General features: G+C 36.5%; 1 pseudogene; it reads left to right on the top strand.

Annotated features, from left to right (window-relative positions):
* Positions 1-498: 498 nt before the first annotated feature.
* Positions 499-27,733, top strand: LOC126804056 (cyclic nucleotide-gated ion channel 1-like; annotated as a pseudogene).

Raw genomic sequence — 27,733 nt, 5'->3', positions numbered from 1 at the left:
GTCGCTGCATGCAACATCATTACATATCCCTATGCAAAAATCGGCAGGTTATACCCATAACCAAGTCCGAGCTCTGCTAGATCGTGTAGTGAATGAACATGAGGAATAATATGTTCAACGACGATCCCAGTAGACATGCAAAACAAAATCATCAAAGTCGTGGAGGTGAACTCTCCAACGGTATCCAATTGAATAGATTTGAGAGGATAGGAAGGGTGGTGAGCCCTTAGGATGATGATCATAGCTAAAATCTTTAGCAAATGCAGTGTTTCTTGTGGATAGCAAAGCGATATGTGACCAACGTGTCGATGCTCTTAACCTATACCATAAACATACCGAAAAATGTCCGCATTCGGTTGAATAGGGTCCACTAATGTCACCTTAAATACTTTGTAAGAATGGAATGTTCTCGGTTGGTGCCTTAATAAATAAGGATTTTCTTGAAATCTAGCAAAAGAACAAGCTTTGCAAAATGAGCGATGGACATCAGAGATTGTCATGGAGGCATTAGAAAGCATGGGAGGCATCACAAACTCCTGTGAAGTAGGGGATGCCGCCACCGACGGCCTAAATGCCATGGAGCCTCCGAAAGGGGCAGGTTCGGCCTCACCGTGCATGGCACGGATAAGCACGGCCTCACCATGAAAAATAGATGATCATGTAAATTTCAAAGAACTCGAATCATCATATCTCGTTCAAAATGACCAAAAAATGATCATGTCAAAACCGAGGAGACAGCAAAGCCGAACCTATGATTCAAAGAATCTTGAGTTACATAAAGTTACTGCTGCAGGCAAGCAAAGTTATGTCCACAGGCTAACAAAGCTACTGTCTAAGCTTGAAAAAGCTACTGTCAATGAAATCTGACAGATTTATTCCTCACCATTCTTAACACAAATATCAAGATGAAAATTCATCATTGACATGTAGGGCCTTTGAAAACTTAGCAAGGCATGAAGATATAAAGCACAATCTCCGCACGAGATCCGTAAAACAACTACCTGCGCTGTAGGACAGTGTGGGTGGTTACGCAATTAGCAAGACACTCGATTTCACAGCGAGACATGCTCAAAATAAAATTAAGAGAGTCAACGATGCGGTGAACTTCTCTAGACAATACGCCGTAGGATATTGTAAGAGGGGGGATTGAAACAAATGGCAATTCCATCGAATGTATCACATGGCAATAGAACTACATTCTTCAACTTAGGAAGTTGGAAAAACATGGTATTATAGCAGTTGAATACCAAACAATTAGGGTGGAAAACCATCCATTTAGTGCGGGTGGTCACCAATAATAATAAAATCGTTTGAGCTATGAAACGACTTGGATAAAACCGGAAAATTAACTGGAAAACCATATCAAAATAACTCAAAACCGGGTGAAATTCGAACTGGAAAACGTGGCAGTAAAAACTGCGAGAAATATGCCGAAAAAATGACGAGAAACGACGAAAAAATGGTCGAAAACTCACTGGAACCGGCGGCAATCGGAGTTGGCCGGCAAGGAGGTCGAGGCTGCTGTCCGACAGGGGACACCGGCAGAAACCAGATGGTGGCACCGGAAACGCCGGCAAGTGGCCAGAAGGCGGCCAATACGCCGGTAAAACGCTAGAAAACATTTCGGAAACGCCGGAACAGTAACCGGGAAAAACGACGTCAATTTTGACGTTCCGAGGTCCGTTTCCTAAATTTTATGGTCCAAATTCACAATGTACTACTATTGGGGTCCCATGTAACCTAAATGCGGCCATTTTAAAAACCACGTGAGTTGCAAACGTTGACCATTCATACTAGGTTTAAGGCAAATAAAATTCTCACGAGTTCATCTAAGGAATACGAGAAACTTTATTGAATATACCAATATTTAATACAACAAAAACAAGCTTCCAATTCCAATAAACGACTTAAGCTAAAGTCAAGGAAGAATCATGGCAATGCCAATACTTGAAAAATAGTAAGCAGAAAGAATAGTTAAAATAGATTGACTAATCAAAAGTCCGTAGCAACAAAATCTTGCATATCAGATCGGGCGGAGCCGTAGCGTGAGGCTAAAAAATCTGCTTACTTGAGAATGGAAGAATGTTACGTTTCCATCTCCAACATTCCCTCAAGAAATTGATACAGCTGCCAAAAATGGCATGTGTTTCTCAGATGTGGAGTATGGTTCAAGGTCAACTCTGGTAATACAACGCCATAGACGTTTATTGAATCACTTTAAATGTGTCCCATAGAATGTGTTATTTTTGGGATCTTTTGTCAGCAAATAGTGTTGCATCAGAGTAATGAATCAACTCAAATAAATGAGTACGTAGACCTTGAGATTATCGTTTATAGACATGAGTTTAAGAAAACTCAAACATTTAAATAACAATCGCTATGACGACACATCCATGAGAAACGAGGGTTGTATTGGTTTTGAATAATCGAAATATTCAAGTATGTAACCAGAATTAGAAGGGTTGTGATGCATATGGTCACAAAATAATCGATGCATATCGGCGATTCTCATGATCGCACCCAAAACAGCGGTGTACTCAGACAACCACACGAAACTGATTTCTTCCCTTTAAATAATAACGTGACTCCCCTAGGACCATCACACGAAAAACGTAAACCAAGAGGGGAAACTCATCCCTCTATAGTCTCATCGGCGTTATAAGAAAGGCCGGAATAAAGATAAGAAGAAAGCTAATAGCGCCTGATATAATATATCTATACGTTCAAAAGCGGGAACATTAATAAAAAATTTACCTTTGAAGGTTTGTAGAATACGGGAGTAGCTTCTCTTGAGCGAATATTTTGCTTGTGAAGTTCGTGTGTCGTGCGTGAATATGCGGGGGAGCAATTTTGTATGCTTTGATGCAGGGACTTGATGAGCTAAAAGATGTTTTTGCGGAGCGAATGCGGGGGAGACCCTGTGGGGCAGCGGGGCTGCAAAGGCTGCGTACAGGGGCTGCGGAGGCTGCGTGTAGGGACTGCAGGGGCTGCGGGGGCTGCAGCGGCAGCGAGCAGGAGCGGCGCCGACAGGAAGGTGCTGGAGGCCAGAGACGAAGGCGACCAGCGGTGAAATTTTTTTTTTATGACTCTAAAAGTTCAGGGTTTTAGGGAAAATGCGTGATAACGTGTTTCAGGATGAAACCAATTGTATTATTAATGATATGAGGGTCTATATATATATGCATTACATCACCTGAATCCCGCAGGATTCAGAGTCATAATCTATTACAGAGATACAAATGTATCTCTAACATGAAACTAATAAGGCTAAGACACACATAATGGTAGAATAATAATCCTCCCGGAAAGAGTATAGTCTTTTTTCATTTCATATTACCATCTGTCGAGTAATTATAAGTAAACAGAGTATTGGCTTTTGCATATCGCTGGGCTGGCAAAGCCCTTGAACCACTAAAGAGGACACAGAAGCAGTGAGATAATGATTCAAATACGTGCATCCGCAAATACTTGTTGCGTTTAGATCCAATCTAACCCAACTCTTGGTCTTTTTAACTTTTTGTCGATTTCTTAGTGTCTCTGGATAATTCAAATGGTTGTATGAACGAGCTACTGATTGCTTGCGACCTGCAAGTCTATATATCGATCGATCGATACATTTCGGTTGAGAGATGCGAATGTTTGCATTCTTTGCTTTCTACAAATCTCTCTTAGTTTCTTTGCTTGCTTTCTACAGGTAAACGTACATCAAATATTTAAATTCATTGACTACTGTTGAGCTACTGCATGTATGCAGATCTACAAATATGCATGAGCCAGTTCAGTTTTGATTTAATACATTGCTTTCTTGAGGTAAGTATATACTTGATCAAAAAGAGCAAGTATAGATACTTTCTAAAGAGCTTCCTCTTATGAGTCTCCCATTATGAAGTTAACGCTGATGTTTTAATTTGATATCGAATATCTTTTTTGAAGTAAGTATGCTTTCTAAAGATCTTCCTCTTACAGTCTTACACCCTTTATATTCCCAAGTTCATTAATTTTGCTCATTTTCTGTGATTTATTTATAGTTTAGTTAGACCCTGTAATTCTACTTACCGAATGCTATATATTTTTAGAACACAAATTATACACACGTGTACTTTCAATTCCAGATCTCCGGAATTTAATTTATTCAGTTTCAAGTAACTTTAAAAGGAACGGGAAAAAGAGAAAACAGTTTCTTACCTTAATGAGGCAGTTAAGCTATCAGTTATACTTATGAGCAGCTATTGTAGACAATATTAGTTACTCTAGCAATATGATATTAAAGGTTAAGTGTCCTGGCTTGATGTTTACTTATTTAGTTTGCATAATATGAATGTTCCATGGTCACATGCATGTAGGTTCTCAGAGTTTATTTTGGGCTCAAACATACTCAAAGAAGTTGATTGACTCTACTACGCAATAACGAGTTTAAATGGCGCGTAATCCAGATAATCTGGAAGATCCAATTTATCCATGGTTATTTTCAATCCCGATAATTTTTTTATTAATAAAAGGTTGGTGCAGCTGATCTCAAGCGCCATTAATTACTTGTACGTTTTCAATAATTTGTATCTTAACCAAATATCTTTAGCCATTTATACGCGTACTCATCACTGATGACAATTTCTCTCTCTTCATTTGCTGTGTATCGAGGGCTTTAACAAAAAAGGGAACACTACAAGGAGTTCTTCCGGTTTTGCACCCATATTGGCGAGCAATTTTTGTTTGCTCATGTGTGATTGCAGTTTCAGTAGATCCTCTCTTCTTCTATCTCCCAATCATTGACGAGAAAAACAAATGCCTTCAAATGGACCAGACGTTGAAGGTGACTGCCCTCGTTTTGCGATCGGCCACCGATTAATAGTGAACATTTTCTATCAAATTTGTAAGGCCATGAAAGCTGCTATAAAATTAAGAGAGGACCAAAAGATGAAAAATGAAGAACAAAAGAAAAGAGAAACGAAGAGAATTGAGAGGAGAGAAGAGAACTTAAGAAGAACAAACCAGACGACAGAAGTCAGATAGTTAGAATCGCAAGTAGAATGTCAGTTGGGGAACGGACTAGTGGAAATAAATTAGTTGAGGAACGGAGTGAGATACTTTTGTTTGCCAAGGCATTAGCTCAGAAATTATCTTGGCACTCCATCGTAGTCGACTTTTTGGCTGTTTTTCCTATTCCACAGGTAAGACAAGGACTGTGCCAAAGTTAATTCTTTTGATCCCATCCATGATCAGTTAAGGAGATTAAGGGCTAGTTTGGTATAGGTTCGCTTTTAAAACAATCACTTTCTACGTCAATTTTTGTATATTATTGTTTGGTAGCTTAAAAAAATCAGTTTATTTTTTTATTTAAAAAATTTTTAAGTCACTTACAGCAGTTTTTAGAAACAGGTTGCAATCTCAAGCTCAATAAATGTAATATTTTTCTATAAAATCTCAAATAATACCCTTATCTATAATCATTCTTAATATGTTAAAACAAACTCATGTCTTTTTTTATTGTTAACCATTTTTACAACAGTTTTGTTTAGAATTTATGAAAAAAATATACGTATTTACCTACAACATTTATAAAAATAATATTTACTAAATAAAAAATTGTTTTAATTCACAACTGATTATTATCACAGTACAGTAGAAGAAGATTTTTTTAAAAGTTGTAGTAATACCAAACTAGCCCTAATATTAATTGCTAATGTAATCGAAAAAAATTAGTTGTTAGACTATTCGTTAATTTGTTTTGCAAGTCCTGGTTAGAAAGTACCTAACCCAAAATTATACGTACTTTTGGCCAGGTGCTAATAGTAGTTGCTGCCTCCAAAATGAAAAGCTCTAAATATGTAGTACATAAAAGGACACTGAATTTCTTTCTTCTCGCACAATATCTGCCAAGGGTCTACCGCATGCACCATTCCTCTATAGAACTTAGGAGGAAGACAAGAATATGGGCTAAAGGTGCCTTCAATTTTTTCTTGTACATCCTTGCCAGTCATGTAAGTTTTACTTATATATATATAGTAAAATTTCATGTGCAGACGTCCGTATCTTACGTATGGTACAGATTCGCTGATTCCGGCGACGACAGGCCGCAACGGCGGGATGGACCACGACAGATACACTCCCCACCTCCCGGAGGTCCCGTCTGTGCCGGCAACCCATTGCGGTCGGAATCGCGAAATCACCGGAGTCTGTCTAGAAACTTGAATTTTGCATATTCCGGCCGCCGTGGGTTGCTAATAGATGTTGCCAATAGAGCTCCGGCTGGCACATACGGAATCACCGGGAGGTGGGTAGTGCGGATGTGCTGGTCCGCCACGCCGTTGCGGCCTACCGTTGCCGAAATCGAGACGTCCGCACCTAAAACGCTATATATATACATTTCCTATCCAGAGTGAAGCTTAATTCTGAAATTACAAAGTCAATTCCAATTTTGACACACTTTTCGGTCAAATGTTTTCACCATAAGTGATTCAATATTTAATTATGTTAGTCAAGATTATCTCTATAAAGTTTCATCTAATTCAACAATGGTTTGAGTTTTTAAAATTGAGATTTACACGAACGATTCACGTTGAACAGTTTTAATTCATTCATTGATTTAATCTAATTTCGATACATTAACGATGTCTGAATTTGATGAAATTTTGTAGAGATGATCTTGAATAACATACCTAAATATTGAATTGTTTATGATGAAAAAATTTGACCGAAAAGTGTGCCAAAATTGGAAATTCACTCTGTAATTTCAGAGTGAAGGTTCACTCTGGATAGAGACTGTATATATATATATATATATATATTTAAATCATCTATTTATTGTGTTATTTGTTTGTTTTTCTGTTTCTCTATTCTTAAAAATTCGAAATTTACTTCTATTTACTGGGTTTCTGTGTTTTCTTCTTCTCCAACCAAACAGTAAGTTTTCCAGGTCCAACATTAAGTCCCGAGTGAGGCATGAGTGGAGCAGAGAAGCTTGTCACTCTTAGATCTAAGTATTCTGAAGTCATTTTTCTATCATTTTAAGTCTAGTACCAGATTCATTTCATCTGACACATTGAGCAAACTTTTCAGATCCAACTCAGTCTCATCTCGAGTGTCTAGTTTCTCCCCAAATAGGATCACAGACGTTGTTAATGAAGAACCGATCGAATACCAGTCAAATGATAATATTGACCATAATGATTAAAACATACCTAAAGTACAATGTTCCATTTTCCATTATCATTTAGTTGGTCTTTATTTCTCTCAGTGATTAATTTAGTCATTTAATTTATATATAGGTGCTGGGAGCTTTTTGGTATTTCATTTCTATTAACCGAGAGACGTCATGTTGGCACCGGGCATGTACCAGATATAGGGTATGTTTGGTGCAGCTGGGCTTTATAAAAAAGCTGGCTTCTGTTTTTTTTTAGAATAAGCTGCTGAAAAGCAAAATAGCTGAGTGTTTGGTAAACTGACTTTTTATTAGTGTTGTCAATAGCAAAAGCAGTGAAATAGTGTTTGGTAACTCAAAACTAACTTGTGTTTTTTAATTGTATAATGACATATTTAGACACCCTACGATTTTTGCTGCAGATTGGCGAGGTGCCATGCTTGTTGTTTGAAGCTTTAGTTTTGTAGATTCATACATGTTTTGTTGGCTAGGTCTTCAGGGCATCTTCCTTCGATAAGGTTGATCCATATTAATATTAGTCAAGTTAAAATTATGAGAAAATTAAGTCCAATGTTATTGGCACTTTCAAAATGTATATGAGAGTTGCTGAACCATATTTGCATATTCATTTACTTGAACAAATTCATAGGGTCATGAAGGTTGTGTTTGAAAACTGCACAACCCGCACACAATGTATTTGTCCCTATTTTTGTTGATACATCAGATCTGGAGCAGAGATGGTAATGATGGCATCAGAAGTGTGACCTCTGGGTAGGATGCAAGTGCAAGGTTGCATGGATCTCATTGATCATCTCCTATATATTCAGTTTTTTTCTGTAACATTTCGGCATCATTAGTAGTCAGTGTAGTTGAAATCGAAGATGAGGCACACTAGAAGCTCCATGGTTCTTGCAACTTTTGTGCTCCTGTTAGTAATATCAGGTTTGGGGGTGCAAGGTCAAAGCTCTACCTGTGGTGTTACCTTCTTTGCATCAATAATTCAGCTAATACCCTGTAGACCAGCTGTGGTTCCTTTTAGCCCCATCCCCCCAAGTGAGACTTGCTGCACTGCACTCAAAGTTTGCACACTCATCAGTGGCCCTCCGATCTCCGGCGTTGATCGCAACATGGTGATGCAGCTCCCCGAAAAGTGCAATGCCAACTTTGAATCGTGCTCGATTATGAAATAGGGAGATTAGTCATGGAGCTGGGGAGTATCAATTCTGGAATAATTATGTTTGTTTTGCTGGATCAGACTGTGTGAGTGACTCCAGTTAAAATATGTGGAGAGAGAGCCGAGTAGAAAACAAGTGGCTCATCTTTGTAATTTATTTAAGAGAGTGAGGGTAATAGCTGGTATTTTGAAATGTTCATTAAACTACAGTACTCCCGCTACAGTGCAGAAGTAGCTTACGGCTTCCAAAAGGAGGACTCCCCTTACTTCTGCTTTTAAAGGAAAAAAGCCAAGGCTTTTCTCAAAAGCCGGGTGGAGGGGAGTTACCAAACACTTTCCTCTTCATTGCTTATAAGCAGGGGAGCTAAAAAGCCCCCCCAAACGCAACCATAGTACCACTGAGTGTAACTTTTATTGTGCTGAAGATGCGGCTTCATGAAATATGACGTTCATCAATTCTCTAGACAACTTTTGCCCTGTAGATGTTCCAGAAAATGCTACAGTACCTTTTGATTTTGGAATATTTCTCGATTCACCTAGAAATGGTAATGCGGGATCCATAGACTTTAGAAATTTTTGGAAGTTTTTGTACTCCTTTTGGTGGGGCTTGCGGAATCTGAGGTTTGCAATCGTACATTCTTTTTCTATATATTATGAATTAATGGGTTATGAATGCACCCTATGACCCTAAGTCGTTGACGCTCATTACTCGATTGTTTGTTTAGAAGCACTCAAGTCCTTAATAGGGGTGGACACGGGTCCATTCGGTTCGGTTTTGGACAAAACCCATAACCCAACCCAAATTTTAAATTCGGTTCGGTTCGGTTCTGTTTTTCTATTTTAGAGACTGTGACCCACAACCCAACCCAACCCGTACGGTTCGGTTCGGTTCGGTTTTTTTTTTCGGTTTTACCCGTATGTAAAATACGTAATATTATATATTAATTTTAAAAGTACAAAATTTAACATAAAGATGAAAAACTAATAGTCTAATGATTATTTCATACCTAATTGACTTATGCCTCATCATTTAGCCCGTGGATCTGAAAAGCTCGCCGAAGCCCGCAAGCCCGATGGGTTTTTACCCGAAAACAACACTATTATGTCATAAGGGAAGACCCATTACCAATATGCGAATACTAAAAGTCGTTTGCATATATGAAATCACCTAATTTTTGTCACCAATTATGTGCGGTCGCACCAAAAAATTCCATTTGGCAAAGCCCCGGTCAATGAGGATTTTAATGTCAAAACGCCTTTTTTCTTGACCATAAGTATGGACGATCAATCAATATCCAAATCGGACGAAATTTTTACGGGTTCCCTAAATATATATACTGATCACATCTGCTGGTGTCGATCGACCATATTTCGAACTGGAGTTATCGATTGCTGAAGTGTCCACTAATGTATCATACCTTTATATTAGATTTATAATAAAACTATCGCATTATGAAGCGACTATATGAAGTAAACTTTTAGGGATCGATCGACACCATCCGATGTGATCAGTATATATATTTAGTGACCATGTAAAAATTTCATCCAATTCGGACCTAGTTTGACCGTCAGAATTTCCGGTAAACTGAAAACACCACTAATTTGTCCTAAAAGAGAATCCATTACAAAGATGCGAGCGCCGAAAGTCGTTTGCATATTTGAAGTCACCTAATTTTTGTTACTTATCATGCGGGGTCGCACTGAAGAAATCTATTTGGCAAAGCCCCGGTCAATGAGGTTTTATTGTGTGAAAACGCCTCTTTTTTGGTTGACCGTAGGTACGAACGGTCAAACCATGTCCAAAATGGACGAAATTTTTACGGGGTCCCTAAATATATATACCAATCACATCTGCTGGTGTCGATCGACCATATTTCGAATTAGAGTTGACGATCACCTAAGTGTCAACTAATGTATCATAACCTTTATATTAGGTTTAAAATAAAACTATCGCATTATGAAGCGACTATATGAAGGAAACTTTTAGGGATCGATCGACACCAGCCGATGTGATCGTTATATATATTTAGTGACCCTATAAAAATTTAATCCAATTCGGACCTTATTTAACCGTCGGAATTTTTGGTAAATCGAAAACATCACTATTATGCCATAAGGGAGGACCTACTACAAATATGCGAACGCCGAAAGCCGTTTGCATATCTGAAATCACCTAATTTTTGTTACTTATCATGCGGGGTCGCACTGAAGAAATATATTTGGCAAAGCCCCGGTCAATGAGGTTTTATTATGTGAAAACACCTCTTTTTTGGTTGACCGTAGGTACGAACGGTCAAACCATGTCCAAAATGGATGAAATTTTTACGGGGTCCCTAAATATATATACCAATCACATCTGCTGGTGTCGATCGATCATATTTCGAATTAGAGTTGGCGATTTCCTAAGTGTCAACTAATGTATCATAATATTTATATTAGGTTTAAAATAAAACTATCGCATTATGAAGGAAGCAAGACGGCTAAATAATGCGCCTCTTATACATTAGGTCAATTAGGTTAGAAATTATGTGCGGCTGTGAGGCCGACCACAATATTTTTTTTATTAAAAAAATAATAATAATGTAAAATTATAAATATGACAAAATGATGTCGTTTTGTAACGTTGACCATTGACTTCGGGTTGTTCGGGTCGGTTCGGTTTCTAAGGGACTGAACCCAAAACCCAACCCAAATAGAATCGGTTTGGTTCGGTTTTTTTATTTTCGGTTCGGTTTGATTCGGGTTTCGGTTTGTTCGGATTCGGTTTGGATTCGGGTCCGGTTTTTTTCGGTTTTCGGGTCAGTTTGTCCACCCCTAGTCCTTAATGTCATAACAAGGTAATATCATCTATATGCTAAGTTCTACCTTGTAGATCTATTCAGAGTGCTCGTGCACTCGTTATTATTCGTGAATTAAGTGGAGTTAATGAAGGATGTATCAAAATTGGGCTGAATATCAACCTTTAAGTACCATTATGAATTTTTCCAAAGATAATATACCAACCTTATGAGTGGGCTATATATGGTGTACTGTTATTAAAAATAACCTTTAACCTTAATTACTATCATATTTTGACACTTTTTTTTTCTCTTAAAACCCTGAATTCCCATTTATGATAGGGAGCTTCTATTTATACCTCCTAAAACAATACTTAAACCTCTCTTTTTTTCCCAAGTTAAAATTTATTTTTTCAATGCATGTGAAATTACCAAAAGAGAGCTTCTATTCATACCTCCTAAAATAACATTTATACCTCTTTCTTTTTCCAAGTTAGTATTGACTTTTTCAACATATATGAATTACCAAAATGATATATAAGAGTGAAAAAAAAAGAAGAAAAAAAAGAGAAGTCTAAACATACCTATTTTACAATAGAAAATTTAAATGAATTTTTCCTTTTTCGTCAATTCTTTATTTATTACAGGTTAAAACTTTCATTTGGAAATTGGAATAAGATGACTTATTTAATTAATTTTTTTATTGTTAAAAAATTACAACAAATAATATTATCAATCTTCATATATCAATTAAAAAGCTATATGAGTTTTGATAAACTTCGTTTAGGATCTGAGGGAAACAATTGTTCAATTGATGTTTGAATTTTTCGTGCTGATTTTAATATTTGGTGAGTTTCAGATTAATGAATGAAAAAAAAACAATAACATTATTAATTAAATTTACGAGTGAAAGTGAAAATTAATTTGAGATGGATAGTGTAATTATTAAGAATTTTTCGAGTTGTCTATAATAATTGAATATTAGAATTGGAAAAAAAATTAATGGATAGTAATTTGATTGGATTATGGGCATTTTCAGAAAACTAAGGAGGTCTAAATAGCATTTTAACCATTTGTAAAAGTGAAATTGAGGTTTATTAAGTAAGGAGGTCTAAATACCATTTTTTGAGGTATGAATAAAAACTCTCTTTATGATATACTAGCCTCAAACACACTATTGGTGAAAAAAAACAAAAAATTAACTGAACGTAAGAGTAGAGAAAAGTGGAGGATGTGGAGAGAGTTAAACATGAGGAGTTATTATTCATTTAAACTGAATTCTCCTTATTTTTCTCATTTCTCTTCTGTCGGGATTATCCTTTATTTTTTTTTAATTTATATTTTACAAATTACAATAAAGAAACTTCTATTCATACCTTTCATTTGACGATTTACACCTCCTGTTATTTTTGAACATTCAATAATCCTATTTACCCTCTTAACAAACTGAAAAGGAAAGAGAGAGAGAGAAAAAAAAAACACTCCCTCCAAAATACAGGTATATTCTACCAAAAACAATGCTAAATGATATAGCTATATGTTCCAAATTTTCTTTTCAATATGTTAACTCAGATGAGACTATGAGAGGAGGTTTAGTGGTGGCTTTATGTATTTATGATTGCACTTATGGATGGAAGATGATATATGCTGGTGACATGTGTTTGTTGGGATTCGAGATACAATTTTTGTTGAGAGAATTTTGCTGCATAGTTTTCTTCCTCCTCTTCTTCTAGAGCTTCAATCTTTTCACTGTTTTTTTTTTGGTTTATTATTTCCTCTATGTATTCTTGATATGACAAATAAAAAAAGATGCATACAATTTAATTTATCAAAGAAATGATTATCTCCATGCAAAGAAAACTAACAAAGGTTTCTCTATAACTGGGTTAGAGTAATTAATGGTGAATATTAAGAAGAGGTGTAAAAAAAAAAGATGTAAAGCCAAAAGAATAAGAAAATGACAAAAGTTGGAATTCATTGATAAAAATTATTATGGAGGTCTAAGTAGCCAAATGGGAGGTATGAATAGAACCTTCCTTACAATAATCATATCTTTTAACATAACACAATTAAATTCCCTATTAAAAAATGCACTCATGAGACTTAGATAACCCCACTTGGTTAGCTCCCATGCCGTGTAACGACAGACAAACTAGAGCTCTAACTGATCGTAACCAATCACTCGGCTAAAGGCTTGGTACCCCAATTAATTGACATTGTCACGTGACCCAGGTCCGAAGACCATAAAAGGTTTTAACAAAATACATATGTTAAAACAACATGTACAATAAAATCAATCCACCACATGATAATATTATACAAAAAAAGAAACCAAGTGACTCTCACAACAACACAATGTGATCAAGTTATGCCAATAAACCAATTTACCGGAAGGTATATTTTCTTCATTCACAGTCCCTTCCGCCAACAACATTCAAATAACCACAGTCAATAAATCAGATTACCAGAAGGTACATTTTCTTGCCTTCTGGTTCCATCCGCCAACAACAACCAATTACGCAACAATAACAATATATAATATAATATAGCTACGTGTATATGTATATTGTTACTACCATTAAATAAACGTATACAAATAAACTATACTATCTATAACATGCATAATCCAATTTCATTCTCAACCTTTACCATAGTTCATAATCACCAAATCCTTTTAAAATCATTTTATTAAAATAATATTTACTTACCCATGAACAGTAGACGATCAAGTTCACGTAATTTAAAACCAAAACATATTTTTAGAATAATTTTTATAAGTTAATGATACATGAACTATATTAACAACTTAAATTGAATTTGTAACTAGTAAGGTTTACTCACCTTAGCTCCCGCTGTATTTTCTACTCAAAATATGGATTAGTACTGAACCCGCATCCACTCTAAACAAGCATCACATCCTAATCATTCCAATGCACAACTCAATAACTCTTGAGGTACCAAACAACTAACAAAGTTCTACGCCCCTCCCAATTAATCTAAAACTCGAGATTAAGCCGCCCGAAACTAACTTAGTCCAAGTCATTCAGTACTTGACAAGGTCGAGTCCACACGAGTCGAGCACCCAATAATATGATACTCCCTAACATAATAATTTACAATAGGTACCTACCAATCTTATATGAAATATTCGAATTGCTTTAAATGTACTACCCGGACTTGCTACTCCCGCCAACATTATCGCAACTGCGACAACACAACATGCTACCCAAAACTACAAACCTAGACAACCCAAACAATTAACACATTAACAAGGCAATGAATTCATTTTGGTACCTCGAGTGACAACAAACCCAGTCGAAATCACTACTAGGAGATCAACCCTTAATCTGTAAATTTGAGGCTCCAACCCCAAAGTGATAAAATTCATTAAAGGGTTGAATTGGGATGCATTAGCAATCACACAAGCCACATTTGGAGGCAATTCACCATTGGAAACACATTGCTCTGCCAAATTGATGTGAAATTCGAAGTCCCTACAGTCAGATCGAGTTGGAATGACTCATTGCCATAGGGAGGAGGGAAGATGTCATGGATCCACTGCATCACCGAGAAAGGCTGGAAACCAAGTCAAATCGCCACCGTGGAGCTGTTGCCGATGAACACAAACCTGCCTCCACATGTTCAAGCTTGATTCGTTGTTTTCGGCTCGAATTGGAGTGGCTTGCTATCAGAGAAAGGAGTATAAGAAGGAGGTGATGCTATCTGAGCCATCTGAGCCAAGATCATTGCTAAAAAAATGCATGCATCGACCAAACTCGTTCTGGGTTGAAACCGGGTCGCCGCCGCAAAAACAAAAAGCTTCAATTCACGCAACCGACCATGAAGTGGCGCAAACCACAGCCACATGGAGGCTTAGCAGAAGGAGGCGAATCGGTCTGGGCCAGTCCTTAGGTTAGGCGACGCCGGACGGTGCCGAAAAAGTCAGGTTGGGTCCGGGTCGGGTCAATCATAAAACCTTGATTCTGAAGGCATGTGAGGCACGTGGAGAAGAAGTGTGAAAAAGAGGGTTCGCACAAATGAAATCCTAAAGGAGCAAAAATTCTATTTATACTTAAAATTTCTTAAACACGAAATCTTCTGCCGGTTGTAACTTCTGCATACGATGTCCAAATCAGCATGCCACATGTTCACGAGCTCGCATCGACGAGCTCTACGACTTTCATGAAAAAAGTTTTCTAAGATTCCCAACAATCAAAAAGTCAACTCTTAGGCCTTTTAAATTGAACATTTCCAAGAAATTTGTTTTTACCCTCGTACTATCAAATCGGATCACCACCAAAAATAATATCCGAAAAATACTTATAAATTATTTATAAATTTTTGGGATATTACAATTGTTGTATTCCATTTTGTGGGAAAAACTGTTAACTACACATGCAGAGCATGTATGAAAATGCTAGTAGTAGTAATAATAATAACATACTTGTTACAGAAGAATGTAATACACATCAAAATAGGAGGAAATATCATCTTTATTCATTGATAAGGACTTCTTTATATAGACATTAATTGAGTATCTCATAGAATAAGGGATGTTATATCATTCTTGATCTAGACTAACCTATACTAATTAGGACAAAATACACCGGAAGATTACGGAGAGTAATTCTCCTACAACACTCCCCCTTATATCGTGATCCTATTGGGTTATGGTGCATAACCGTTGCCACAGTAAAAACCTTGCCAAGCAAAACAAAAACCTCTTGGGTAAAATAAAAAGCTTTGTTGAAGGGGAAAACAACACAATGCACCAGCTACAATTGAAGATAACATGTGGTATAAATTCCCCCTGAAGTCTGCAAAATAACTCCCCCTGATCGGTAACTCAATCTTGGAGTTTAGATAGATAGCACATACGAATGCTCATCACATTATTTAAAAGTAGTAATGGGTCAATGATTATATAAAATCTCACTAAACATTCTTAAATCAAATATGTACACTTATCCGTACATGGATTAAAAGAAAGAGAATTGCATAACAACTCAAAACAAGAGTTTGCAATGAAAAACAGATTCACGCGTGGTATGACCATCACGCCCTTAAATAGTCATAACTTCCTCTACAATAGGTATGGATGAACCGTAAAAATTTCTAAAAAATAGACACTTGTGGCTTTCCAGTGATATATGATTGAAAACCTTGTACATACGAAGCTGATCACAAAGCTCTGTCGAAGTTGACTCAGCTACAGGTTCTAAATAGATCTGTCCTATTTTACTAAAATAGGTATAACTCACTCAATATAATTAATATGGTCAAATGGCTGGTGTCTTTGGAAAATAGACACATAGAGATTTCCAATGGTACCAAACGCACCATTTTCTAACACGTGAGCTGCCTTATAGGTCCCGTGGAAGTTGATATATGAATCTGGGCAGATTCTGACATTGCTTCATTAAAGTGTCTTTTGTGTTGGGATATAAGATTTAATGTCATAGCGTGTTGTGATCAAACATTGACATATGTGTGGGTGCACTCAGCCATCTTCTTGGCCTTTCGAGTTTAATCGAATGAGATGTCGAGTCAAGTATATTACAACAAGTACATGCATACACATATCATACTTACATATTAGGAGTTTCATCTCTTAAGACTTATCATCGCTCAAACGGAAGAAACATGTATTCTCCTGACTTTGACTGATTCATTGAATACTTGTAGGAATTGGCTAAACATCCTTGCTGCATTTAACTAACCGATGAAAAACATCATCAGTAACGATTATCACTTTCGAGACCTAGCATTTCCAAGATCCTTTCATTCTAAGTACAGCTGCATGCAATATTGCATATCCTCATACAGTTATGGGTAAATTACTTATGCGGAACGAGAGCCCTAGCTATAAGCTATAACCGCTTAATTATCGCTCCTGCTCATCCATTATGTAGAATTAACATGGGGTTATGATAGGAGCACAAAGTGTGACGTTCTTAATGTTTATATGCCCTATTCTTATGCTTTGTTACTTCTTATTTAGTTGTTTTAGGTTTATATTTGTCATATCTATGTTTTAAGTAGAGCTATGCCGAATTTAGATGAATGGATGATGAAATTGTGCTAAGTGTTAGAAATCCTTATTGAGCTAGGATTCCTTACTTGACTAGGATTCTACTTTCCTATTTTTATTCTTTCCTATTCCTTAATCGTCGATTTCTTTTCAGGAAAGACAAATCATATTTGGAAAGGAAGTAGAGTTGTCGAGATGCATTCCTAGTGAGACAAGGAAATCATATCCGAGTTGAAGAAGGAGAAGAAGAGGCCGGCCTAGCTATTCCTAGTTGAACAAGGAGAGATGCCGAGTAGCCCATATGTGTTTCCCTATTGGACTTGGTTTCCTACATCAAGTTGGATTTGGAGTACATGAATCAAAATCCATATCAAAGAAGATTTCAGTTTCCCAATTGGATTATATCTCCTATTTGGGACGGCAAAGAGGGTTTATTTTCCTCTATATATAGAGGCTCGGCCTCTCCATTCAAGGCATCATCAACCTTGCACACAAAGCACAATCCATAGCTCTGCCGAATTCATTCTTCACCATTCCAAGAAATCCTAAAACTGAATTCATACTCTAGGGTGAGTGGTACTTCTCGGTTCAAGAGAGTGGAGTTGGATGGAAGGAAAGCTAGGAAGTATGGGAACACTAGAGACCATTTGAAGCCTCTGGTTGGCATGAAAAGAAAAGGTAGACCGGCTAGAGTTAAGACTACGCCCACAAGAGCGGAGCACCGCTGAGACAAGATGATGAATGAAATGCAACAATCGATTTTGGATTTGGCAAGATCGCATAGGGAGTTAAAGGATCTTGTGGAGGACATTCGTGCTAGCTCTAAGGAAGAGATCAAGGAACTTACAATTGAAGAGGTGGAGTCTCACAACCGTGTCAATGAGGAAGATGAAGAAGAAGAAGAAGATCCGAGTTTGAAGGAAGAAGTTGATTCGAGCTATAAGAGCAGTGATTCGGACTCGAGTGAAGACGAGGAGGATAATGACAACATCATGATCATATCTTCTGATGATGAGGAGGACGAACATGTCGTATTCTTTTAGTGGATAAAGATGAAGAAATCTAGGCTATAGACTATAAACTTAAGCCAATGAAGGAGCCGTCAACGAGTGTTTGCATTTTCTTATCCCTTATCTCTTTTTAATTTTCGTTGCTTTTCATATTGTATATTGAGGGCAATGTAAGTTTTAAGTGTGGGGTGGGGTATACATCATTTGTTGAATTCTATTGTTTTGATGCTTATGTGTTTCAATTTTGTTGTGTTGATTTCCGATTTTTAGTTTGAATTTTTTAGTTTGTTTTTCGATTTTGAGTTGTTTTTCGATTAAGTTGTTTTTGTTTTGAGTCCTAGGTATGCCTTTAACTGTCTAGGATGAGTTGATCTTTGAATTTATGGTTGATAGATGATCATGATATTGAAATAAACTTTATTGTTATTTGATGGTTAATCGATGTGTAGATTTTGTACGAACATGTAGTAGATGAGGATTTTGAAACTTAGGTACAGAATGAGCATGTTCTTTACTTGTTTTGAATTCATGTAACCTATGTGAGTTTCGAGCCATATACTTGTGCCTTTCTTTGGAGAGTTTATTCTATCGTTTCTTGGCTTTATAACCTCATTATATTCATTTTGATCAATTCATATGCCATAGAATCGCAATGAACTAGAGAATGCTAGAACTTACTTTGTGAAACTTTCGAAGCTTTATGTCATAATATACTCTGATTTTGAAAAGGATTGTTGGATCTTTTTAGGATTTCCACCACTTAAGCCAAAAAGCCGTATATCCCTATTTGAGCCCTGCTTGGGACACCTTAGTTTTAACCCCTTTGAGCCTACGTTAAGCCTATTCTTTCATTACCAACATGTTATATCCTTGCTTAGTATAGTTATATCTCTACCTTGTCTTTGAGGCTTGGCAGAGCCGATTCTTGGATGTTAATATGGAGTGATGATTTGATTCAAGTGTGGGGTTATGCTACTGTATGTATGTTATGCCGTGAAAAGAGAATGAAAAGAAAGAAAAATGTATTGATACCGTGTGAAAAGAAGAAGAAAAAGTATATATGCACGGCAAGAAAAGGAAAAAAATGAAAGAATGATGAAAGATCTCGGCATACATCTTGTTTATGTGAATTTGGAGTTGTGATGTATTTGTTGAAGGCTCAATAATGTTATACTTTAGCCTTTGTTCGTTTTCACAATGTTTAAAGTGAAGAATGGGTCCAACATGATGATATTTGGCCCTTGTTTTATGGAGTATGGCGACATAAGGTGGATGTTTTGCTCTGCTAAGTCTTGAGGATGAACTTTTGTGATTCCTTTTACCTTGAAAATATATCCATGCCGAGCCTAACCTATCCATTTTCTAAAGATCCACATGATTCTTAAAATGAGTAGCTCTTGATCTGTGGAGTTTGTTTCATGAGTAAGCTTATGGTTTGGGTTCATTTGTGCATATGATTGGTATCTTTCATGAGGTTTTCGATTTTCACTATGTTTATAACTCTTGTGTGTGAAAAGCTTTTAAGCATATGCCATGTTCTTGAGAGAAAAGATTTGGAGTGCATATCCTATGTGAGTTGAATTTGAACTTGTTTTGAACATGTCGAGCTTAATTTCATCTTTGTTTCTGCCATGTCTTACTTGTTAAACGAAATTCATGTTTATTAACCATTGAATTCATCTTATCTATTTCGATTGAGTGTTATTCTTGATGCTATGAGTTTGAAGATCTCTAAGACAAAATGTTGAAGGCATTAGTGTTGTGTCGTTAATGTTAGTTGCTTTGATTTTGTTTTCTGTTTTGATTTTCCTTTTTAGTGTTTGCTAAGGGACTAGCAAAGTCTAAGTGTGGGGTTGTTGATAGAAGCACAAAGTGTGACGTTCTTAATGTTTATATGCCCTATTCTTATGCTTTGTTACTTCTTATTTAGTTGTTTTAGGTTTATATTTGTCATATGTATGTTCTAAGTAGAGCTATGCCGAATTTAGATGAATGGATGATGAAATTGTGCTAAGTGTTAGAAATCCTTATTGAGCTAGGATTCCTTACTCGACTAGGATTCTACTTTCCTGTTTTTATTCTTTCCTATTCCTTAATCGTCGATTTCTTTTCAGGAAAGACAAATCATATTTGGAAAGGAAGTAGAGTTGTCGAGATGCATTCCTAGTGAGACAAGGAAATCATATCCGAGTTGAAGAAGGAGAAGAAGAGGCCGGCCTAGCTATTCCTAGTTGACCAAGGAGAGATGCCGAGTAGCCCATATGTGTTTCCCTATTGGACTTGGTTTCCTACATCAAGTTGGATTTGGAGTACATGAATCAAAATCCATATCAAAGAAGATTTCAGTTTCCCAATTGGATTATATCTCCTATTTGGGACGGCAAAGAGGGTTTATTTTTCTCTATATATAGAGGCTCGGCCTCTCCATTCAAGGCATCATCAACCTTGCACACAAAGCACAAGCCATAGCTCTGCCGAATTCATTCTTCACCATTCCAAGAAATCCTAAAACCGATTCCATCATTCCCCACCAATCAATAGCCTTCAAACACGCTTGTGAAGAAGGTTTCATCCATAGAAGTCTCGGCTACACTTGTGGATTGCTTGATTTATAAAGTGTAACCATGATTCACTCTTGTTTAAATTCGGTTTTGGTTTTGTTCTTGTTCTTGGATGGAGCATGCGATTTGTGTAGAGTAAACTAGTTTCAATTTTGTCTATGAGATAGTTACTTGTTTCAAATTATATAAAATTGCGATTTTAGGTTTTTAGTTCTATGATTTTGGTTTCTGCCGTGCCTTGTTATTGAATGATTTCGATATCTTTATGTTATGTATACGCTTGTAGCATGATATTTAGGTTGTTGGATTTATGACTTATGCTATGAACATGTTTATCTTTTCTATGTGATTTTCGAAATTGCATGATTGGGGGTTAAGTAGGTGACATGCTTAATGAATTCAATATGCGTGGCTTTGGAATTGCATGGTAGGATAAGTATGTTAGATTTCGATTAAGACCGCTTGGAATGAATCGAATGTGTTAAGTGTCTATGTGTTTAGGTTACTGCTTAGGACCCTAATTGCATGATCCAACCTTAGTTATTCATGATAGTGTCTCGGCATGACTCTTAAAGGAGGACTAGAACTTGATTTTCGTTAGCTTTGTATGATTTGTTTTGGTGATTGTTTATGTGTTGGTTGGTTGATCACATGTATATATTAACTTAGGTTTTATTTTCTGTTTTTATGATTCAATCCGAAACCTATATCAACTTTTTATATCTTTATGAATTCGTGTTAATTGATGTGATCCTAAGCCCTGGCTGGATCCCCGGTTTGTGAACGATACCCTCTTGTTTTATACTACTAACGATGCTTACAGGGTTAAATATTGATGTCGAGTAATCGAGCAATCATCAGGTTACAGAATGTTCAACATCTACCCCGCCATGCAATAAAAAGTCTTCGAAGTTAATTCTCCTACATCATCTAGTGTAATAGACTTGATTGGATGGTCAAGTTGGAGATCTATGAGTTTTAAGCAAGGAGCTTCGGAATTATAGCATTTGGCTCTTAGTTCATCAATAGTCCATTACGCTTCATTTTAATATCCCTACCTTTATCAAGTTAACGCGCTCCATGGTTTGGAAGCACTTGAATTAGGTTAAAACCAATCCATTCATGATTTTTATTTACATCTCTTAACTTAGTCCCAACAGAGAGGATATGTAACCACAAGCTGCAAATTTAGTTGTTTTGAAAACCACCTAACTAACAAGGTATTATGAGAACAAATCGTATCATATTGATTCCAGGGCATTTTATCAAAGAGTTTGCGCCTTAAGGTGAGTCTAAACTCTTATCTTTCACACTACGCCTAACAAAAGTATAACCGATAGGATTTACATGTGTGGTGTTGGTATTACATGACCAATGTCCTATCTTTTTGTTAAAACTGGATCCTACGGCATTCCAGGAGGCTGTGGCCGCAACATGGGTCGATCATCACCATTAATTTCTGCCAAATAACACTTTTCATGTAGGCCAATCTACAATGTTGAAATTTTGCCTCAACAGAGTATGTAAGATTCAACATCAAACTCATTCAACATCGTCATTCTTCGAGATCTTTAATTTAGATTAATATTGACATTGAGACGTCCCCTAATGATAACCATTATCCAAGAAAACTGACGAGTGAGTATCATTGATTATAGATCAAGTTGTGCCATGACTCGCATTTAACAAATATTATCGAACCAAGTGGTCTATCCACACTTATGTAAGAGCCACGGCCTAGTGACACCATATACCACATTTGTGGAGTCACCACGTCACCAACAAAGAGTGACTACATGTCCATCTGTCGGACATCAATCCTTACAAGCATAGTTGCAGCATGTATCTCTAATCTCATTTGTATGACTATTAGGAACATGATGAGGCAAAGTGGGACAGACCACGACAATACCAAGTCGTTGAACTTGAACAAACTTGTTCTTCTCTCCCCCTAAGGATGGGGTGACTGGCTCATCAAAAGTGACTAAACGAGATCGCATGTTAAGGTCTTTATATAAGCGGACATAGGTGGAAGTTTATGTTTTATTCAAAGACAAAATTTAACATCAAATAACTCATCATTATGTGCTTGTAGATGCGCAATTTGATACATAAAATATGTGGACGATAATCCATTAACAAACATGCATATTGTCAGACTTAAAACACTAACATGCGAATCGTTGGTTTGTTGTAAGACATGCTACAAGCCGTAGCTTATGGTTTGAATTGTTGGTTTGTTGGAAGCCTAGGCATTGTACCACACAAAGATCGTGTAAGCCTGACCTATGCCACAATTAAAACCGTTGGCTTATGTAGGTAGTGTCATGTAGTATGTAATGCATTATATTGCATTAACATATTGATTTTGGTAATAAAACCATAATTGCATCGAGACATTCTCGTATGTTCGTTTAGTTAAACTACATGAGAATTTTATAGCCAATAATTGGATTGAGATCTTGACCATGAACCAATTTAAAAATGTATTGACTAAGTAACATTAGTTACCTTAAACTTGGGAATAAATGGATTTCTAGTCATTCAAACTATTAACCGAAACATTTATACTTCATTATTTTCATTTTATAACCGCAATGTATAATTGCTTTAAAAATCCGTCATATTGAGAAGATATTCTTATGTTCTTCCATATAATGAGTGTCTTGTTTCAAGAACTTCTCATATCTCGCTCTTGTATATTTTAACCATAATGTTTATGTCTTTCAAGGAAATGATGTTGAACTAAAAGAAATTAATTTTGGACTAGGTGCATAAATACATCTAACATGAAAATGCCAACTTTCAAGCGCATGTTGTGGTCAACAAGAAGGAAAATTCATTATGTATCAATATACGATATATCAAGTACTGAATTGTAGGTCAAGTCCCAAAGTATGGTAACTCAATTCAAGAAACCGTGACAAATTCCATCACAATGGTATAAGTGACAATTTCCGTCACAAACCGATGGTATAAGCGACAATTTTCGTCGCAAACCAATGTTTGTCCCATTTTTTTTCAAACTTGTAGCTACACACAACGGCTACGGATAGTAACAGCAGCACTTCCAACTGTTCTGAAAAACTCGGTATCAGGGGAATCATATCCCTGTATACCACCTGAGAAGCGAAAGAATCGGGTTGAAAAAGAAAGAGAGGTTGAAAGTCCCCGATGAAAGACAAAAGTCAGAAGAATTTAAATTGCATAAAAGCAGCAACGTTAATTAAAACATACTTGGTTGTCTGCCAAATAAGCAGCGTAATAGTTGCTCTTGCTTGATTTCACGGTCATATTTGAATTCACGAATATACGTCGCGAATTAACTCTCGCCATTCGATTTGGTATCATTATGTAATAAATTTCACCAAAATGAAAAACATATTGGTTAGTTTAAATTCGTCACATAAGAAATCAGTAAAAATAAAATGAAATTACTGATAGTAAATAAATGTGTTTCACCCGTAGGTTAAAACAAAATTATCAGGGGTAAATTACCATGCCCCTTTACCAGTTTACTGATTTACCCATAAGAGGTTAAACTCTCTTAGTTGTGGGTTGGGTCGAAATCAGCGATGCGGGTTGGGGCGACAATGAAGAGAAGACAACGTCGTTGCAGCATCGAAGAGGTGGGTACTCACCAACACTGGTCAGCCTTGGCAGGTCGGAGGAAGATAAGGTGCCAAGAGCAAATTTCTAGGTGCCCAATCGAGTTATGATTTCTGCATTTTTTTTTCCAGTATAATATTTTTTTCAGTCATCTTTTGCCGAATGTTTCGTGGCAGGATGAATTTTTTATTCTTCAGAAATTAGGGTTCTAAACCTAAGAACTCATGGTTAGAACTTCGTGCTGATAACATGTTACAGAAGAGTGTAATACGCATCAAAATAAGAAAAAGTATCATCTTTATTCATTGATAATGAAGCTTTTATATATATATATATATTACATTGAGAATCTAGTAGAAGAAGAGATTATATATCGTTATTTATCTAGACTAACATATATTAATTAGTATAAGATACACCGGAAGATTACAAAGAGTAATTCTCCTACAACAATACTATGAATTTCCTTCCACAATTATATTTGTCCATTTTCCATAATTAAGGAAGAATTTTCGTCCAAAATTAAGAGAAATCAACACTTGCTAGTTAACCATTGTTTAATAATTATATCTCGCATGCATATATATGATCTTACGTCTAGATTCAATGTTCTTTAATTAGTAACCATTATCTGCAGTAACTTCGGCACAATTCTGGGAACGAGTACTTACGTGTGGGAAAATTGCTTCGCTACTCTTATTTCGGTCATTGGCTTGCTCATCTTTCTATATCTTATTGGAAAAGTACAAGTAATTTTTTTTCTTGTCAATAATGAAGAACTTCATTAAACACGGTGGCCAAGGCATGCAAATTAAAGGACTACAAGAGAAACACGCCCAGCACAATTACAATTGGATAATTCCCATTCACATTCTTAGGCTTTGCTAAAAGTGTAGATAATTTTCAGTTGGCACATATATTGTTGCTTAGTGATATATGCCTTCTAACTAGATAGCGGGGATTACATAGTAGAGCAGCTGACCAAGTTATTGTTTTCATCTAACAGACATTTATATCAATACTAATTCAAAGATCTGAGGAGAGAGAAAAAAAAGCTTAAACTGAAAAAGCTAGGTATACAACATTGGATGAAGGAACACAATTTCGATGATGAAATGATGCGGGAAATGAAGGAACATGTAAAACGAAATTGGGAAGATGTCAAAGATGCTGAGATGGGGAATTTATTCCATATTCTTCCGGTGAAAACTAGAAAACTCATCAAGAAACATATCTACCGTGAGAAGCTAAAAAGTGTACGTATTTTCTTCCTCTATTTATTTATTCGAAATTAATTATAAATGTATGATTATGTTGATACTTTGGATACTACAATAGAAAACAAGGACGAGTTTGATCCAAGCTAAAGGAAAACAAATGACTAAACTGTTGAAAATATATATCTAACATTGGAAATTGGGATCTAGCATGTGAGTTTATAAGGGTTTGAGACATTTCATCCATTACCAATTGGTTTTGGATGTAAACCACAGCTCATTTTATCATAGTATCAGAGCGGGTTACTCATGCGTGTGCGTGATCTCTCTCTTCCCGTCTCTCTCTCTCTCCACCATATGGACTTCATGTCACCCAAAATAGTTGTTAACATGTATGGTTTGAAAATTTGTCACTGCGAGGACGTGTTAAGATATAAATCCCACATTGAAAATATGAGGCATTGCTAATGAGTTTATAAGGATTTTGATCACTCCATTCATGACCAATTAGTTTTGGATGTGTAAGTCATATAATTACTTTATTATGGTATCAGAGCAAGTTACCCACACCCATGTGTGAAGCCCAAATGGCCTCTCGGACTTCACATTACCTAAAATCTTGTGCACGTATATGACTTGAAAATTCGCCACACGTGCGGAGACATGTTGAGAAAATATGTCTCACATTAGAATTGTGACATAGCCTATGAGTTTATAAGGACCCGTTCGGTATCATTTCATAAAACCATTCTTTTTTTTTACATAATTGAAAACTTGTAATCTGCGTTCGGTGGAGGGTATTTGAAAAACAAGCAAAACGAATTTTAAGATACAACTCGAAAATTGTTCAGAATTATGAGAAACGATATTTTGTCGTTTTCCTAGTTTTCTAAAAACAAATCCTGCCAAGACTTCTCTCTCTCTCGCGTTCCCACAACTGCCATCGTCTCTTCTGATCAACATATCTGATGGAGCTTACAAGTTGCGGCAACACCATACTTGTTCATTTCAGTTGAAGAAAGAGAACATATTTTTCAATCAATTGAAACTTACAAAGAATCATGCAGAGGAGACTAATAAAGAATCTATACATGGGGTGAAAGTTTGGATGACTAGAATCAATATGATTACTTGGATGTTCTGGGCTGGAAGCTTCCGTATTAATTATCTGCTTCAAAAAATCGTATGGGCAACTAAATCGACATATCTAATTTAATAGAGATTCAAGAACTTGCAGATCTAATATATTTTACAAATAAAATTGAGGGTTTGTGTTTCTTCTCATTCAATCTCCTTCATGGTATTGTTTCTTTTCTGATTGAAATCAAAAGAGGATTCATAATAAGAGTATTTCAAACAGTTTAGTAAATTGTTCATGATCGCAAGAATGCTGACAAATGATTTTTTCTTCTTTTTGTAGACCATATAGAAACCCGAAAATCATGGGTAAAAAAGCCACGTGGCAGTTGTTGGTTGGTTGACTTAGTTCAGTTAAAACCAATAAAACCTCTATCTCTCTCTATTCCGACGCAGACAGCAGGCCACATACCCTCGCCGTGCGCCGCCACCGTCTAGCAACCAATGGCCTTGAGACTACCCAAAAATCATTCTCTCTTCACCCTCTACAAGATCCACAAATTGCATGTGGGATTTGAGCCTTTTATCTACCAAATCAAAATTGTTCTTCGCTTGGTTGTTCTCCGTTTCGCGTAGATTGAATTGGGGTTTGATTTGTCGGCGAGGTTTGTTTGTTCTCCGGTTGAAAAGATCATATTGAATTGGAGGAGATTGCGAGACGAGATGAAGTGCATGTTTGTTTGACAGTACTAAGTGGTACAGCTCATATAAGAGAGGCTTAATAAGCTTGTCCGATGTTTGGTGCGTAGGGGGCTAGAATTAATGGCAGAAGATAGCGCCGGTTTTCCTTTTCGACCTCCTTAGGAGGTGTTATTCTGGGTACTCATATTTGGCTCCCCAAGATAACACCTATTTTCCTCCTCTATCTCTTCGTCACTCATTTCTCACAATAAGGCTCATCTCATCTCATCTCTTCTAGCTGATTTTCCTCAAGGTTCTTGGTTTACTTTTGGGTAATGCAAAATTGAACTTCATTGATGAATATTTGATGGTTGGGATCGTATAAGTGGTTCGCAGATGCTGGTGCCCATGTTGATGTTGATGATTACGCAAAGTTGTTGGTGATTGGTAATAGTTGA

This window comes from Argentina anserina, chromosome 1 (assembly GCF_933775445.1).
Source record: "Argentina anserina chromosome 1, drPotAnse1.1, whole genome shotgun sequence".
Classification (NCBI taxonomy): Eukaryota; Viridiplantae; Streptophyta; class Magnoliopsida; order Rosales; family Rosaceae; genus Argentina; species Argentina anserina.
The sequence above is the reverse complement of the archived record's forward strand: the minus strand, read 5'-3'. Positions and strand labels throughout refer to the sequence as shown.